Source organism: Lepidochelys kempii, chromosome 4 (genome assembly GCF_965140265.1).
Source record: "Lepidochelys kempii isolate rLepKem1 chromosome 4, rLepKem1.hap2, whole genome shotgun sequence".
Classification (NCBI taxonomy): Eukaryota; Metazoa; Chordata; order Testudines; family Cheloniidae; genus Lepidochelys; species Lepidochelys kempii.
This window is the reverse complement of record NC_133259.1, coordinates 11,903,301-11,922,464: the sequence shown is the minus strand read 5'-3', so window position 1 is coordinate 11,922,464 and position 19,164 is coordinate 11,903,301. Positions and strand designations below refer to the sequence as shown.

General features: G+C 47.0%; 1 protein-coding gene across 3 annotated transcripts in view; it reads left to right on the top strand.

The window, feature by feature from the left end:
• The first annotated feature begins 5,510 nt into the window (after window positions 1–5,510).
• NPFFR2 (neuropeptide FF receptor 2) overlaps window positions 5,511–19,164 on the top strand; it is a 36,632-nt gene continuing 22,978 nt past the window's right edge. Inside the window, exon 1 of one of the 3 annotated variants that reach the window (XM_073340020.1) lies at window positions 5,511–5,568. The gene's annotated coding sequence lies outside the window, so the exon portion shown is untranslated. Of the gene's footprint in view, window positions 5,569–5,764; window positions 5,844–19,164 lie in introns of those variants that run through there. The other 2 variants (XM_073340018.1, XM_073340019.1) reach the window with 2 other exon arrangements.

Sequence of the window (19,164 nt, the reverse complement as noted above, 5' to 3'; positions counted from 1 at the left end):
GTTTACACAAGAACTTTCTTAACAGTGACAGTGAAAGTGATGACGTGAGCCGTAGCTCATGAAAGTTTATGCTCAAATAAATTTGTTAGTCTCTAAGGTGCCACAAGTACTCCTTTTCTTTTTGCGGATACAGACTAACACGGCTGCTACTCTGAAACCAGTGAAAATACAGTGGCTTCTTTCAGATGCCTCTTCATTAACTCTTTTTATATCATAACAAATGAGATCTTTTGGATGGGACATTTTGATGTGTCACTAATTGAGACTGAGTCATATTACTCCATGAATCCATTGTTGAGGGATGCCCTCTACAGACTTATTTGTAAAATGATTCAAAATAAATCAATCCCTCTCATCATTCAGAGAACTACTTTGGAATTTCTAAAGTAACCATTAATTCTTTTCATTCTCTTTCTATCTCCCATGCATCTTGGCCGTGTGGGGTATTATGCCATTAAATTATTGCAAGTAAGGCTGCAACATTACTGAGGTATAGTTCTCGTAGAAATTCAGATTCCATACATTCATAATAGAACATAAAAATGAGAATTTTTATCATTGAGATGGAATCATGTTACTTTCTGAATCTGTTTGTAAAGAGATGCCCTCTAGAGAATGATTTATGGAATGGTTCCAGATAAATTATCCCTGCTCATTATTTACAGAAATACTCTGAAATGCCTAAAATAACCAAGCTTCCTATAATTCTTTGCTTTTCTTCCCCCCTTCACCCATACACTGGCCATCTGGAGTACTATACTATTGAATTACTGCAAGTCAGGCTACACAGAGCCACGGCATAGTCCTTGTATAAATTCAGTTTATAGGGCCCAGTCTTGCAAGCCATTATTCACATAAGTAATCCTCAATCAAGCATCTAATCTTACTGAATTTAATGGGAATACACTTGTGAGTAAGGAGTACATGCCATGCATAATAAGAGCTGGTCTACGCTTAAAAATTAGATTGACTTAGCTACATCACTCAACACTGTGAAAAAATGTGTACCCTCAATACTGTAAGGTTTCCAAGTAGCAGCCATGTTAGTCTGTATCCGTAAAAAAAAAAGGAGGACTTGTGGCACCTTAGTATGCATCCAATGAAGTGAGCTGTAGCTCACGAAAGCTTATGCTCTAATAAATTTGTTAGTCTCTAGGGTGCCACAAGTCCTCCTGTTCTTTTTCCTCAATACTGTATTTAGGTTGACCTAACCCCAGTTGTAGATATAGCTAAATCAATGGCAGAATTCGTCCATCAATTTAGCTAGCTACCTCCTCTTGAGGAGGTGGGTTACCTACCGTGGTGGAAAACCCCCTTCTATAGACAGGTTTCAGAGTAGCAGCCGTGTTAGTCTGTATTCGCAAAAAGAAAAGGAGGACTTGTGGCACCTTAGAGACTAACCAATTTATTTGAGCATAAGCTTTCGTGAGCTACAGCTCACTTCATCCACAGTATGCATCCGATGAAGTGAGCTGTAGCTCACGAAAGCTTATGCTCAAATAAATTGGTTAGTCTCTAAGGTGCCACAAGTACTCCGCTTCTATAGACAATGTCTACAGTCCAGCGCTACCGCATTTATGGTCCTAAGCTTACAGCTCTGGGAATGAGACCAAAATGGTATTGAAACGAAAGCTTTCGCGTATGCTCGGCTTTTACGACTGTATGCTATTTTGACATTTAACTTAATATGTTTCAGCTACAAATGGATGCATTTTTTACAATGTATTTAAATTAGGGGGGAATCTTTCACTTGACACTCATGATCCAATTGGTCTGAACAGGACTGTCTAACTTCCTGCCCTCCAGAAGTTTGCCAAATTGCCTTGAGACTTCACCACCGCCCACTGAGAAGCAGATAAAGACAAATGGGATTTTCAAAAGTGCTCAGCATTGGTCCAACGCTTCTTCCATGTAAGTCTCAATGGGAATTTTACCAGTGATTGCAATGGGAGCAGAGTTAGGCCAACACCGCATGTTTTTGAAAAATCCCATCCTCGATCATTTGCCTACCACCAACACCATGATGGCTTTTTAGTTCAGCTGTAAAATGTTTAACAGTTACTGCAAAATTAATGGTATGCGACTCGAACATCCAGCTGCTCCGTGAAATTAATTATATTTTAAATCCTTGTGCCCTCTTTCCTGCTGCAGATTGCAGCTGCTCCTCTGAGCTACACACAGTCGAGTTTAGCCTTTGTGCCAGAGTGCGATCTTTGGCAGGCTTTTTAGAAGTTTTAATAAAACCTATCACTTCAGCTCATGGTGGAAAACTATTGCCCACGGAGTTGAAAATTGACCAGTATTCACCCTGCAGCTAAGGTCGTTGTAATCCACCATATGGAACTCTCAGTTTAAGTGTACCCTTCCACCATATGGCCAAACTCCACTCAATGTATAATGAAATAATACATCATAGAAGATGCACTTATTACATGGAAACATTGCCTTTAGACAGGAAACACCCCTCCCTGTGTGATTCTAATTGTAATCCTACACCGCTGTATTGTCTTGGCATGCATTTACCCATCTAGTGCATTCCAAAGCAGTTCACCTGCACAATGGGTGCCCATGGATTTTGTGGGCACAAGTTTTTGCATTCATCTTGGGAAATTTGTATTGTTGTACAATAGGTTGCTGTTGTACTGTGCCTTACATCATGGAGCCCCCCACCTTCATCCGGGATGGATCCTCAAAGTGCTTCTGTAACAAAAAAGAATAATGTATTATGAGAGAGACAAGATGCGTGAGGTCATATCTTTTATTGGCCCAACTTCTGCTAGTGAAAGAGACAAACTTTCGAGCTAACACAAGAGCGCTTCCTCAGGTCTGGGAACGGTACTTAGGGTAACACAGCTAAATACAAAGAGGAACAGACAAAGAGTTACATGTTGCAAGAGACCATTCTAGGGGAAGTAAGCAGTCAGCACCTCTATGGCTGTAGGACAAAGGGGGGCTTAGTGGGTTACAGATTGTTGTAATGAGCCATAAATCCAGTGTCTTTATTAAGTCCATGATTTTTAGTGGCTAGCAAAGTCATGAATGTAACCTCCCAGGCTCGTCTTTTGAAGGTGTTGTGCAGGTTTCCTTTGAGGACAAGGACTGAGAGATCAGATATGCAGTGATTGCTTTGTGAAAAATGTTTGCCCATGGCTGATGGATGATTTTGTCTTTTATCATTTCTCAGTGTGAGTTTATTTGAGAGTGTAGTGATTGTCTCATTTCACTTAGTTGTTATCGGGGCATTTGGTGCACTGGCTGAGGTACACCACATGTTGTGATCGGCAGGTGTAGACCCATGGATCTTGAAAGGTGTGTTGTGGGCAGGGCCTGTGTAACCACTAGGTGAACTAGGTGGTCGCCTAGGGCGCCAAGATTTGGGTGTGCCAAAAAGCAGTGCCCCCCAATTTTGTTTTACACTATTGCTTAGGGGCAGGTACCTGTCAGTCTCCAGCGCTCGGGCTGCACCAGGGCCAGCATCCTCTTCACCTCGGAGTCTCCCCCATTTGCTCGGGGGCCACTGCTCCTCTCAGGCTCCCCGGCCGCTGCGGCCGCCCGGGAGGACACAGGCGGGGGGCGCCGCCGCGGAGGAGACGCAAGGGGCTGTCCTCGGCTGGCACCCCGCACCTGCCGACCGAGAGCAGCAGGAACCAGGTGCCACTGTGGGGGGCCAGGCGGCCCGAACCCAAGGCGCTGGCAGCCTCCGCACTAGCAGGGGCAGGCAGGGAGCGTAGGTGTCCTGGGCTTGGGCCGCCCGGCTCCCACCCAGTGGCGCCCGGTTCCTGCTGCTCTCGGCCGGCTGGTGTGGGGCCCCAGCCGAGCCCGGCCCCTTGCGTCTCCTCCGTGGTGGTGCCCCCCGCCTGCATCCTCCCGGGCGGCCGCGGCCGGGGAGCCTGAGAGGAGGAGTGGCCCCCGGGCAAGCAGGGGAGACTCCGAGATGAAGATGCTGCTGGCCCCGGCACAGCCCGAGCGCTGGAGACTGACAGGTACCTGCCCCTGCCCCATCCCGGCACCGCCTGCCCCCCAGCCCAGTGAGTGTTACCTGCCCCACCAGCCTCAGTGCCCTGCCCCATGCTGTCAGCCACCCCAAGCTCACTGTGACACCAGCACCCCTTGGCGAAGGGCCCCCTGATCTTCACAAACAGTTGTCACCGCAGGCCTGACAAACTCACTGCACCCCACACGTGTCTGACAGGGCACTTACCCACAAAGAGGAACGTGGAAGGGATCTACACAAGGCTGGTAACTTGTCAAGAGTGAGAATCTTTGTGAGATGTGTGCATGGGTAATATTGGAGGAATAATGTATTTACCTTAAAAGTCTGCTTTACAGACTTGGAGTAGAAATTAGTCACCAGGGGATAATGGCCCTTCATGGGCAAGGGGGATTTGTCACCCTGCCTAACCTGGCTGGTGATGCAATGCAAGGCTCAATTGTTTAGCTTTGCACAATAGTAAGACTTTGAATGAGACACCATCAGAGGCAATGGCAAACAACTGCAATGCCTTAAAGGTAAAAAAGAAACATTACAACAGCCCTTACCCATTCTGACAGGCTGTTTATAATGCTAAGTTTAATAGTTTTTGGAGGTTGTGGGGGGAGGGGAGAGGGGTTGCCCAAGGTGGAAGTTTTGCCTAGGGCCCAAAATATCGTTGCACTGGCCCTGGGTGTGTGTGTGTGTGTGTGCGGGGGGGCGGGGGTACTGATCATTATAGCGTGGGAGATATGTCTGCAGGTTTCTAGTCTGTTGTTATGGCTTTTGCTGGTGCTGCTTTGAATTGATGTGTCTGGGGGAAGCTTGCTTCTGCTGATGAGCTTGGTGAGGCTGGGCAGTTGTCTGACAGCCAGAAGAGGGGAAAAGAGCTTTCACGACGTGGTTTATTTCCTAATTATTATTGTCAGTACAGCGATCTCCTTCAAATTCAATTGACTTGCTAGCATGTCTGGGGGAAAGAAGACTGAGGAGGGACCTGGCAACAGTCTTCCAATATGTTATAAAGAGGAGAGTGATCAATCGTTCCCCACCTCCACTGAGGGTAGGACGCAAATGGGCTGCATGGGAGATTAAGGTGCCATAATAGGAAAAACTTTCCAACTCTCAGGGTAGTTAAGCTCTGGAGCAGGCTTCCAAGGGAGGTGGCAGACTCCCCACCACTGGAGATTAAGAACAGGCTGGACAAACCCCTGTCAGGGGTAGTTTTAGTTTACTTGGTCCTGCCTGAGGGCAGGGGGGCTGGACTTGAGGACTTCCCGTGGTCTCTTCCAGCCATACCTTATCTGTGATCCCATGGCTAAGGCTGGAGCTGGAGCAGTTAATGCAAAGTGGATTTAGACGCAGAGCAGGCAGAGATGGAAGACACGTGTTAGGCAACCAACGCCTCCTCCATCCCTCGCTGGAGCCTTGCTAGGAGGACGGAGTAGATGTCGCCTAATGACCAATTCCTTCCCACTGGCTCTCCCCTAGTCCCCACCGCAGGCCCGGCTCGGAATCCCCAGAGCAGCGAAGCGGGGCTCCGGCCAGCCCCGGGTGCGGAGGCGAGCTGCGGAAGGATGCCCAGGGGCTGGAGCTGGGTGAGTGGTGGCTGCTAGCCCGGGCACGGGGCTGGGGGGCGGGCGCTCGGGGCTTTGAGTCTCGCTCAGCGGCGTTTCTCCGGCTGGCTACAGGCGGCTCGTCGCTGACTCCCTCCCTCCTCCGCTCCCCCAATACGGGGCAGGGCTGCCCGCCCCTTTCCAACGCTGCTCAAATGCCGGCCCCGGCAGCGGGGCTGGGCGGGGGCCCCCCTCGGCTCGCCGCCGGGCCATGGAGGGGGACGCCCCGCTCCGGCTGGGCTTCCTGCGCTGACCAGGTAGGGTGGGCACCGGGAGCCGGCCCCACGCGTGTCCGGAGCCGCGCGGCGGGGACCGGCCCCCGGCGGGAGGAGCGGGGGGCCGGGGTGGGCGGGGAAGGCAGCGGACCCTCCCCTGCGCATCGCGGCGCACACCGAGCCCTGCTGCCGGCGCCTGGCTCCCTCCGGGCCGGGTCCCGGCTCGGTGTCCGCAGCTCCGTGCAAGCGGCGGGGCAGGGGCCGTGCCGGGCTTTCGTTCCGCTGTATTGCAGCGTCCTTCTGTCCCGACCCGCCAGCCGAGGCACGGGCTGGACCCACCGGGCAACGCTTCACGCCTGCCCCGTGTGAGGAGTCAGCGTGCCCCACCCTGCCCGCTTGCCACTGGGTAAAGAGAGCTGCCCCTGGGCACCGCCACCTTCGCCGCCTGGCTGAAGGGCGTTCACGCCCGTGAATGAAAAGTTTCAGAGTAGCAGCCGTGTTAGGCTGAATCCGCACAAAGACCAGGAGGACGTGTGGCACCTTGGAGACTAACCCATTTATTAGAGCCTAAGCTTTCCTGAGCTACAGCTGTGGCTGAATGCATCCGATGAAGTGGGCTGTAGCTCAGGAAAGCTCATGCTCCAATAAATGTAAAAAGAACAGGAGGACTTGTGGCACCTTAGAGACTAACCAATTTATTTGAGCCTAAGCTTTCCTGAGCATAAGTTTTCGTGATGCATCCGATGAAGTGAGCTGTAGCTCAGGAAAGCTCATGCTCAAATAAATTGGTTAGTCTCTAAGGTGCCACAAGTCCTCCTGTTCTTTTTACATCAGTTAATGGACTCTGTCATTTTACATTTAAATAGAGCCAAGCTGGACAACTATTCTTCTTCGGCTTGATCCACGCCCAGCTTTTGTACCAGTCTAAGGAACTTAGTTTATAAACTTATATATTTACATGGGAACAACTCCCCCAGTGTGGACACAGTTATACTGTTAAAAAAACGGCTTATCTAGGCACATTGATAATTGACAGAAATGAGCTCTGTGGTACAAGCACTTCGATGCTGGTACAGCTGCTTCACCACTGGGTGGGTTGCATGAGTGTAACTACATTCAATTCGAGCCAATATAGTCTATTTAATTGGTACAAAACCTGCAGAGAGCTACAATCCAAAGGAGCAGTCAGTTTCATTTCATGTATTACATAATGTATGGAGCTCTGGGTTATCATCCCTGGGACTGGCAAAATTGATGTATTTGCTGCTAGATGAAATATAATGTTTATTTGCGCCAGTCAGGCAATGGGGCTGTGTTTTTCCTCTGCTAAAACTGTGAATGGCTAAAGGTGTATAGGGTGGAAATCCTCTTACTTGAAATGATTTTTTTTATAGGGCTCAGCTGCTTTGAATTGGCATAGAGGTACCGGCTTACAGCCACAGAGGATCCGGCCCATAGATGTGCATTTACTCAGGGGTATCTGTACTATTTACTGTGGATTCAGTAGAACAGCAGCCAAGTTCTGCAGTACAGTGTCCTGCCGCACTAGTTTTAATTAGTGTAACTCCACTGATTAAAATGGACCTATCCCAAATGTGTACTGGTGCAAGTGAGAGGAGAATCAGACCCTAAGACTACAAGTTAGCACTGAAAAGCAACCTGAAAGACATCCATTAAAACAAGTTGGTGCTATTGTTCTTTATCATAAAACGTAATACTTTGAACCTAGCCTGGCATATTGCTCGTTCATCTCACAATATGCCTTTAGGGCAGGGGCAGGCAAACTTTTTGGCCTGAGGGCTGCATCTGAGGGCTGCATCTGAAATTGTATGGAGGGCCAGTTAGGGGAGGCTGTGCCTCCCCAAACAGCATGGCATGGCATGGCATGGCCCCCTATCGGACCCCCCACCGCTTCTCACCCCCTGATGGCCCCCCAGCAACCTCTGCCCCCCACTCTCTGTCCCCTGACCACCCCCCGAAACCCCTGTCCCATCCAACCGCCCCTTCTCCCTGACCGCCCCTGGATCCACTGCCTCTAACTGTCCCCCGCCGCCCCATCCAACCCCCCTCTCCTTCCTGACTACTCCCCCGAGGCCCCTGCCCCCCCGCTCTATCCTCTGACCGCCCCCAGGACCCCTGCCCCATCCAACCACCTCTTCTCCCTGACAGCCCCCGGACACTCCACCCCTAACTACCCCCCGCTGCCCCATCCAACCTCTCCTCTCCTTCCGGACTGCCCCCCAGGACTCCTGCTCCCATTCAACCCCCCTGTTCCCTGCCCTCTGACCGCCCTGACCCCATCTACACCCCCGGCCCCTGACCATCCCCCGAACTCCCCTGACCTCTATCCAACCCCCCCTGCTTCCTGCCCCCTTACCGTGCTGCCTGGATCACCAGTGGCTGGAAGCGCAGCTGCACCAGGACAGGCAGCCGCGCCGCGTGGCACAGGACACCAGGCCAGGCAGGAGCTCACAGCCCAGAGCATGGCACCGGTGGCACGCTGAGGCTGTGGGGAAAGGGGGACAGTGGGGGAGGGGCCGGGGGCTAGCCTCCCAGGCCAGGAGCTCAGGGGGCGGGCAGGACGGTCCCACGGGCCGGATGTGGCCCGCGGGCCGTAGTTTGCCCACCTCTGCTTTAGGGGGTGATTTGAGCACGCAGGTTACCTTCTAAATGGAGAAGAAAATGTTTTCCATTTTCTCTTTCCTTTTATTTGCATATCCATGGTTACAAGCAGCAGGCAAAACAAACACCGTGCACTAAACAATCCTGTTGACAAAAGACTCACTTTGCTTACGGTCTCCTAAATATTACATCTCAGGAGCTACAGGGTATAATGTCACCAAAGCAAACAATGACAAATTCTGGGCTGGAGTCCTACAGCTGTTAAATGGAGGTACACCAGTGTACTTCTCTGGATCAAAGAGGGCAGGTATAAACGAGAGCAGAATCTGCCAGCAGTTCATGGGCTGAGTGTGAACTCTTCGACTCCCCGCCCCGGATATTTTAACCCCAAGACTTCTCTGTGACTCCTTTATAGAGGACACAGTGGAGATCACAGCAAAATGAACAGGCAACTGCCCACGGGGATTTTTCTGAATAGTCCCTGTTACAAACTGGTTTATAAATTCTCTGGGCCTGACCCTGCTCCCATACTTAAATTGTGAACTCTTTGGGTCAACTGCCTTTATTGTGTGTGTGTGTGTGTGTGTCCACAATGCCTAGTACAGTGGATTCCTCATCCTACACTGGGGTCTCTGGCTGCTACTGCAATGCATACAGTAATAATATTAATTGAAGTCCATGGCAAAACTCCCCTAATCAGTTTTCTCTTTAGTTTCTAATGCGACATGTGGCTTGGTGATTTGATCCAGGACGAGTTTACAAGAGTGATTTACTAGTGGATCATGCGTATGTCAGGCAATATACTGTACCACTACGCACCTGAGTAAATGGTAAAATGTGATGACACTTTTTGGCTGAATTACTTCTGGGGACGCTGGCTGAGACACTTGACACTGTACATTGTTTACCAGTTTTAAAATACATTTGTATTCATGTTCAGAATTCACATTTTAATCTGATGAGGTTCTCACTCAACTAAGACCAGATTCTGTCATTATTTCTCATGTTTAGTGGTGCCTTCTCTGTGTTTTTCATTTTGACAGGGATTCAATTTATTTTAATGGTTCAGAATTAGATCCTTTACCCAGCTCTGTTTTTATATAAGCGAGCCATTGGCTTTTTTTATGGCCAGAATCTGATATCTTTTCTCACACTGAGAAGTGCCTTAGTCCGCAAATAGTCCTAGTCACTAGTGATTTATAGCAGGACTACCCCTGAAATCAGATATTCTTCAAGATGAGGAAAGCTATCAAAATCTGGCCCTCCAATTTTTGGGGCCAGTCTATCCATTTCTCCATTACTATATTCTGACACCTTGAAGCCAACTTTGCACGGTCTATATTCCAGGCTCTTCTGGGGACATGCCCAGCACCCAGGATAAATTACAGCAGCCTCTCCAGGGGCCATTCTGTAGCACAGACTAGCTCAGGTACAGTCTGTTCTGCCCCCTCCTCCATTACATGCCCTCGGTAAATCCCTTATGCTGGGGGCTGCAGGAGACAGTGTAGATCTGTTGTGGCAGCTATATAGTGCCTGGGGACCGCCCCCTTATGCCAGAATTATTACCCAGGCGTGGTTCCAGCCCCTTTATGCCATGAGGGCCACAGGGTGCTGCAGAATCTGAGCTCTCATGGCATCACAACTTTTGGTTCTTAGAAACAGCATCGGGTCTTAGTCCAGTGAGTCGTCTTCGTTCAGTCATACTGTCTCAGTGCAGAAGGAAATGGGGGGGGGGACGGGGGACTTGCAGAAATAAGGTTTGAAAATTGCTGAGTACCTTCAACTTCCACTGACTTCAGAAGTAGTTTTAGGTGGCTTAGCACCTCACAGTGCTTTCAACTGTATCAGATCAAGACCCTATTTATTCTAGGACAGGTTCCAGTCAGTCAAGTGTAGCAAATGAGCCAAGTATTTAATGGTATTGATACAAGAGATTTTTTTCCAGCTGCTCAATTCTGTGTTGGAAATACGGTATTATGGACATTGCCCTCTCACCTGAAGCAAGGGAAAGATTGAAATTAAACTTATTTCAATTAGAGCAGGTAATGCATCAGAAACGGTTATGGTTAGGAAAGACATGTTTCCAGACAATTAAAAATACTATTAATCCAAACCATGCAATTACATTTTCTCATTGCTGTCCTCAAATTATGCTCCTTATAGAAATCAAAGCAGAGGGTACTTTGATGATTGGGGTGGAGGGTGAGAAGAGACAGGGAAAGGCCTAAGTTTATTGCTAAGTATCTTCTCCTTTAAGAAAAGGAGTACTTGTGGCACCTTAGAGACTAAACTAATTTATTTGAGCATAAGCTTTCACGAAAGCTAAATAAATTGGTTAGTCTCTAAGGTGCCACAAGTACTCCTTTTCTTTTTGCGAATACAGATAACACTGCTGTTACTCTGAAACCTATCTTCTCCTTTGAATTTTTCCCCATGACAACAAAAGTAATGAATAGGTCATCTAAGCTAATGGTGCAGGAAACTGAACTCTCCCACTACATAGCCTTGGTTTTATCTTTTATTAGGTAGATGACTGAATAATTACCTCCTCAGGCAAGCTCAAATTTATAGGCTCATAAGGGAGACTGACTGTGAACAATATAGGAATGGCAGAATCTGGGCTTGAAGGCGCCAATCCAGCAAGGTATTTAAAGAGATGCTCAACTTTCAGCAGGTGAATTGTCCCATTGATAGGACAATTCACCTGCCAAAAATTAGGGCACACACTCTAAGGGTATCATTGTGCAACCCTTACTTATACTGCTGGGTGTTTATTTACACAAGGTCTTCTTAAAGCCAGTGGGACCGCTTGCACGAGTCTTCACCAATGTAAGGATTGCACAATCAGGCTATCAATAATTTGGTGCTAGAAGGAGAGTGTACCTCCAAAAGGTAGCAGGAGATTCTGTGGGAACCCCTGGTCCCCAGTCCTATATTCTCTGTGTGTGTGATGGGGCACACCACTCACCCTCTCCTCCTGGTCCCTCTGGGAATTAGCTCTTGAGGGTGACCCCCCTTACTGTGATGCCAACACACCACCTCTCTCTCTCCAGTCTGCAACTCCTCTCTCATTCCAGGAACCGCAGCGTCCTCTTTGTGACTCAGCCCTCTGGCTAGGTCACTCAGCCTTTCCCCTGCTTCTAGGAGGAAGGGGTATACTCCTCCAAATTCTCTGTCACTGCCACAGGGACCCAAGCAGTGTTCCAGTTCACTGCCCTGCCGTGCCACTTCCCCAGTGGCCTGGACCTGCCTTCTACTCTGGGTTCCAGTCAAGGGACCCTCAACTCAGCAGTTCAGGGCTTTCCTCTCCTAGCCCTCACTGCTCCTTCCCTGGACTGCTTGAGGCCACAGCCTGTGGAGTTAATAGGCCTACGGGGCCACCTTAACCACTTCCAGTCCTGTGTGGGATGGACACCCCATCACAGTGCACCACACAGTTTATAGTGAGTCTATTTCTGTTTTAGGGAGTTTTAGAAAATGTACATTAGAAATATTGCATATTTTTTAAAGCTAAGCCTCTATTAATTTTTCATGTTAAAAATCTAGTCAGGTTGCTCTGTGTCCTTATGTTAAAAAAGAACTCTCATCTACCCTGATAATTGTGACATCTTTTACAATTGAAACTGCAAATCTACGGCATGAGAATCTTATTAGAACACAACTTTTTCATTAGTATTTAAGAATACCCAAAGGCAGGAAGTGGTCTCTTGTTTTGGTAAGTGATTTTAGGCGAGCAACAGAAACCACTCCTTTGGTCAACTTAATGTACCCTCTCACATTCACATCATACATAATCTGAAAGCTTTTTATGTCTACTTTAAGATGAGGTATGATGTACAGCTGTCAGGTGGGGCTTTTACCAAAGAAAAAGGGATAAACACCAACACATTAAAATGACCACTTTGAAATATTTGCATTCATTTTTGTTAGTTTAATGATTCTGTGTATTATTTCAAGACATAAACATGGATTTATTTGTGATATCAAAGCATCAGAAAACAACCTAAAGGGCAAAACAAAATCTAACAATACATTTGTACACGTATCATTGAAATGTAATAGCACTGGTGACATTTCTAGTCAACATCATCATTGTTACCTTGTTCATCATCATGATCTCTGTCAAGAGTGCATGGATCACCATAGCTTCATTGCCTTGGCATGTACACAGTTCTGTGCAGGGAAGATTGTTTTGACTACAGACACAGTTGATTGTGCAGTGATCCCTACTGGTACAGGCACAAATAAGGTCTCAAAGAAGCTCACAAGCCATTTGGCCCTTGGGAAAAAAAGAAGAATTCGCTTATCAGCCACATTTTCCCATCTATGTCGCAATGGTGATCCAATATTTGGTTTACTTATGTGCGAAGACATCCAAATCTTTGTTTGCCAAGACGCTTTTTTGACATGCTCTTCAAAACTGTCCTCACATAGTGTGAATTTGGCCAGTGACCTGTCCTTTTTGATGGCTAGATTGAGGCACAAGCAATTCTGGTCTCTGTGGATCTCCTTTTTTCTTGCTGTGGTCATACAGCACTGCTACCAGTTTCCTTGCTGGAGAACATTAAATACAAATTTTTCCCCAATACCAAATAGGGATGACACAGAGTCACATCCTGTCACTGCGTTGTAAAGCAGGAAGCATGTTGCGGAAGTCAGATGTGATTGCAGCACAAATTGCATGCACAAGTATGAAGCGAAGCTAGTCAGTTGTACTGGTAACAGTGCACATTTCAATCCACATTTTATCTATGTGGTCCATTTTTGGGAAGTAGTGATCAGCAAGGACCAAAACATCTGTATCAGGTGACCTAATTATTATGGTTCCTTTGACATCAAGCAATCCAAAAGCCATATTGGCACATACAGCATGCAGAAGCAACCTTGTGTCCACTTCCTCTTGCATACTGTACAGGTCCTGGGCTTCTTCAACATCTCTACTGGTGATGGACTTTGCTATTTCACCATTGGAAAAGCTTCCAGCAAGGAGAGTTTGTGTTGGGTAAGCTTCTATGCTGTCAGGTGCATTTTGAACCATACATTCACAGAGGAATTTTACAAGTGATTGCTTGTTGAATGCCACGTTTAGAAACTTTTTCCATGGAGGCATAGGGCATCCACCAATCACCTGATATTACTTGCATCCAACATTAGATCCTGTCCAGTGCTGTCTTTCTGCAGTTTTCACAGGGTTACTGTTCTCATATTTGTCAAACACTTCACATACAGAGTTTGCTTTGTCAAATCCTTTAGGACCTACCTCAACTGCTCAGCAGACAATTCATGAATGCGTGGAATTTGTCTCCAGCTACATTTGTATGACAGCCATTGTATCTCTGATGTACACTATGGACTCTTTGTTGCATGCTGTTAGCTCATGGATTCCTTTTAGCTTGAGCTTCCACCTGATGCCCTAATTCAGCGTGGTCTGTTCTTATTGTTCCATCAGCATGGAAAAGGGACTTAGGCACAGGTCCTATTGGGTGACTAAGAACAGTTACCATTGAAACATCATCTCTTGCTAAGGACAGGGCTGTGCAGAAAATAATTTCTTGACTGATGGCTGCTCTGATTATGTCTCCCTTGCCGGACTTAATTTTGGTCTTCTTGGCCATGTCAGCAAATGTTTTGATATCAAATTTAATGACTGGGCTGAAGAAGCTACGTGTCCTATTAGAATCAAGTGCATCTCTCACAATCTCTCCATTTGTTTTCAGCAGAGGCTCTTGTACATCTGATATTACATGCAGTCCAGCAGAGGTGTCAGTAAGCACCTCTGGATGTGATTCAGGATTAAAGGGTTTGGCATATTATTGACGAAGGGGTCGGTAAAAGATGCCTCTGCACGGAAGAGGAGTGAAGAGCATGTTGCAAGGACTTGTTTGTGGACCTTGTCTTTGCTACTTCTTGTTAGGCCACATCTGTTTCTCATAGTTTTTGCATATTCATAATATGAAGCTGTATAATGTCATCTCCAACACTAACAGTGACCCGTGCATAAGGGTCAGTGAATTAAAAAGCTAGCTTCTTGAATATTTCAAAGGCTACTACTGCATGCATAGGCATTTACAAATTAAAACCTTCTACTAGGCAGACTAGATCCTATACGGTACGTACAAAAGCTTACAAAGGAGAAGCATTACATTAGGTGTTCACATACATTTATATCTATCCCCGGTGCAGTACAAACTGTGAGCACGCAGTCTACCGCTGCTCGTGCACAGCCTTCACTGTAAGACTCATCTGGTCACCAAATTTCAATTTAAAATCTAGAAAACTATTATCACACTTGTGAGACACTTTGACAATTAAGAATATGCAATGTGAAAAAGTGAAGCTGAATGAGGTTTAAGTTGAACAAGTGAAACTTTATTAAAACCTGTGCATTGCTCTTTCTGTGTGGCTGGGTAACTCCCCATGTTCCCTCTTCCGTAAGTGACCCATCACTAACAGAGGCTCCCGGGAACATTGGCTCTCTGACTCCAGTTCCATTGTTTCTGATACAGTGGTTGGCTTATACCCTGAAGTTGACACATTAAGTACTAGTCTCTGTCAGAGACCGTTTACCAGCACCTATAAACTAATCATCTAGAACTGAGAGCTATATCTCTTTTAAAGTTTTATGAATTTTAAGCCATTTCACTGATTTGGGGCAATGCATCCCCGCATTGTAACTGCAGGGTTTTCTAGAGAGAGCCACAAGCTGACTAAGCAAAATAGGTGCTTCTAATGGCATGCACTCACCTCATGCAAGCGTCCCCTGGTTGAGTGTGTGTGTTTGTGTGCAGTTTTTCCTCAATTTCCTCCCCTCACAGTGCCTCGTCAGCTGCTGTGCTTGTCAGGCAGGTCTTCGATGACTCAGCCCTCTGTGAAGTCAAACACAGTCCTTGTGTGAAAACCAAACCCAACACAGTCTAACCAGGCCTGTCTCAAAGCCCTCAGTAATGTCCTGTAGCCCTCCCTGGGCTTAGTCATTTAACAGTCCAGCCATCAGAGTATCCTCAGTTGGTGTGTCCCTGCAGCGCTTCCTGGGCTCCGTCCTTCCACAGCTCCATAGGGCCCATCACGGTACCATCAGTTGGGGTCTAGCTAATTTGCAAAGGTTCCTGGTCTGGAGGGGAGCAGCACCCACAGGGTTTCCTCCCTGGAGACTCTTTACCTTTACTTTGAATCATCAGTGACCGCAGTGCTCCAGCTGAGTCAGTCTCAGTTTGGCCCCCTTTTGGAGGAGAGGGGGTAACAGTTCCACATACAGTCCCTTCCCTGGGCCTATCTAAATTCCCTTCTCTCAGGGCATAGTCACTTCCCTAGTGTCTGGTGGGGGTGGGGAGACTCGGGCCTGCCCACTACTGCAGGGACCTTTTAAGTATAGCAGCCTTGTGCCATGTCCTTTTAACTAACTGCATTTCCCTGGGCCACTTCCCTTGTCTTGGTTGAGTCCCAGCAGCCAGCCAGGAGCACCTTCCTTGCTCCCCGGTCCCTGCCAGTAACTACCTGCCTTGGCTCTTGCAGCTCCTAGAACCTGCCAGGAGCCCCTTCCTTGCTCCCCAGTGTTAAAGTACAATTTAAAAAACTTTGATTTTTAAACAATTTCTTGAATATATATCTACATAATTGTTCTAGGTTTGTCATGTTTAGTATCATGGTGTTCGTGCGAGAAAGGACTTTTGAATGATATCCAACTCAATCTATTTCTGATGCCATTGTATTATCAACATTTCCACCAACTGGAGGAGCTGGAGGCTGGTGGGAGGGGCAGCAAGCACTGAGACTGAGGCAGAATAGGAGGAGTTTGTGGGGATATCAAAAGGATACATTTTATATTTCAGTTTCATAGCAGTTTAACTGGAAATGAATTTCCTGGGCAATCTAACCAGAAAATTACTTGCAAAATTGTACAACTTAAAGACTGACTAATAAAGAATGTTACTGAAAGTAGGTTTTTTTTGTTTTTGTTTTTTTTTAAAGCAACTTGAGATGATGGTGGCTGGAAATAAAAGTAATTTCCTCATTTCCAGTTGCTATGTTATATTAGCTTGTGTCTGGCATATAAGATTAGTATTTTGTTATACAACATTAAAAAGCTTGCACGGATACTAGAAAACAAACCTTTTATTAAGAGATAAATTGAACGGCACAAGGAAACTGAAGACTTAAGTCTGTGGGCCAGACTCTCTACTGCTTTCACTTACACTTGTGCAAAGTGAGTGTGAAATGGTACCATTCACATTTGATAACATTTCTTCCCCCACTTCACCTAAATGTCAAGGGCTATGCAAGGCAGTGGAGAATCAGACTCCATGCTGCATTTCTGACAGAGACGCTCCATCTCCAGGGAGGAGAAGGTGGTTCCTTAAAATGCCGTCACCAGCCTGGAGACACAGCTGACATACCTGGCAATGCCCCTATTTTATTATGATTCACCAGAGGCCCCTGTCAACTTGGAACATTTGTTGTAGGGTGTTTGATTACCCTAGCCAAGGGAGCAGCAAAGGAAGAAGCCATGACTCCTTGTCCTTGCATGGATCCAGGGTACGTCTACACAGTAGCTGGAAGGTGTAGTTCCCAGTGCTGGCAGACATACATGTGCTAGCTCTTGGCCAGCAAGCACCTAAAATTAGCAGTGTGGCTGTGGCAGCTTGGGCTAATCACCTGAGCATGTACCCAGGGGATTGGGTGGGCTTGTTCTCACATAGCTAATCCGTGTTACCAGCCACAGCCACGCTGCTATTTTTAGGCTTTCGCAGAGCTAACAAGCATAGGTCTACCTGGGCTGGGAATTGCACCTCCCAGCCACTGAGAGGACATACCCTTCGTCAAGGCTAGAAGGAACGTGGCAGTCTAGGCCTGAGTTACTACATATTAAACGCAACTTGGTTGTGAAAGGAAGTTATAGTAACTACATTACAAGTATCTCAAGACCCATTAAAATAGCTCTAGCAAACCGAATATATTAATCAAACTAAGAGTGTCCTACAATGCTAGGCTTAAAGCGGAACGGGACCTGGAGATTTATCCAGATCACCCGTACATGGAGCACAGATTATTGCCTTGTTTATTTTTCTGATCTGTGTATATCCTACCATTCTCTGGCTCCCATGCTGCCGTGGCTGGAGAAGATCTGTTTGCATACTTGGCCAAAATGACTGCGCTAATGGAATAATAAAACAATATTAATGTTGAAAATCTATTTGACCAGTCAGTTGTTTCTGCCAACATTTAAATAGCTGATTGTTTTGCTTAAATTCTTTCTCCAGCTTTTTCCCATGTCATCATAACTCTCCTTGAACACTAGAAACATGAGCCAATCACTCTACATAGTAGCAACTAAATGCTAGTCTGTTCCTTGACCCAAGCAGATCTCAGGGGATCAGCCAGAAATCAAGGCCATACACAGCGTGATCCCTGGCTTCTGCATTGCTGGCCGGCTGTCTGGCTTCCTACAGTGCCAAACAGCACGGGAGGATTCCACAGCACAGAGGGCAGTGCTTAACTTGTAATGAAAGAGGTGCCAGGGCTCAAGCAATTTTTTTACTTTCTTAACCGATGCTGCAAGCCCAGAGGTGCTGGGGCTCAGCCCTGGCACAAATTAAGCCGTGATTGAGGGGGAATCTGTGCTAGTTATTGCAGACTCAGTCTGCAGCAACTTGCTTCCATTTGCCCTATGGGCTTTGTGACCAGCCCTATCTCTGTTCCTCCCCTCCCTAATTGCACAGAACAGGAATCCCACAGACCAACCACCAAGTAACTCTGGTGGGAAAGGGGTTCCATGCTAGCAGCACCCCCTCTTTCCATTCACCCCCTGCTTGCCACAGCTGGGATCCACAGCTTTCAGCCCCCTCTCGCATTCTTTCCTCCTCTGCAATTTTGTTTAGTCACCTGTGCTCAACAAGTAACACATACAGCCAGGTGTCTGACACTCCACCTCCATTCTGGCTCTCCTCACTGTTTACATTGATACAATTGCTCTGGCCTATTTCATGGTTCTTCCGGTCCTTATCATTCCCAAATATTTGCCCCTGTTTTCTACAGTTCATGTGTTGAATTAAATATACAACAGTAATATTTTTTTCAGATGAGTTCTTATAGGGAGTTCCAGTACAAAGCATAAATTAGGGTTTAATTGGCACATAAATGGCATGGTATTTTTTCACACAACACACAGACCTGTGGAACTCCTTGCCAGAGGATGTTTAGAAGGCCAAGACTATAACAGGGTTCAAAATAGAACTAGATACTTTCATGGAGGATAGGTCCATCAATGGCTATGAGCCAGGATAGGCAGGGATGGTGTCCCTAACCTCTGTTTGCCAGAAGCTGGGAATGGACGACAGGGGATGGATCACTTGATGATTACCTGTTCTGTTCATTCCCTTTGGGGCACCTGGCATTGGCCACTGTTGGAAGGCAGGTTACGGGGCTAAATGGACCTTTGGTCTGTCCCAGTATGGCCGCTCTTATGGTCTTAATACTTGCACACTGCACTGGGGTGAATTTCACCCATAATGAAAGGACGGAGCGGATGAAAATCTGTAATGATACAAGATGGCAAATTAGAAGTCTAACTCCCCATTCCCTGACACCAGTGGGTATTTCGCATGCACAAGGACTTCAGCATCAGGGACTGGGAAAGATGCAGGAAACAACTAATGATTGACAGTACAGTAATAATTGACAGTACAGCTGATAAGGTACAAAAGCCAGATTCCTTGTGGCCAAGAGCACCTGCCAGGTGTGGGAA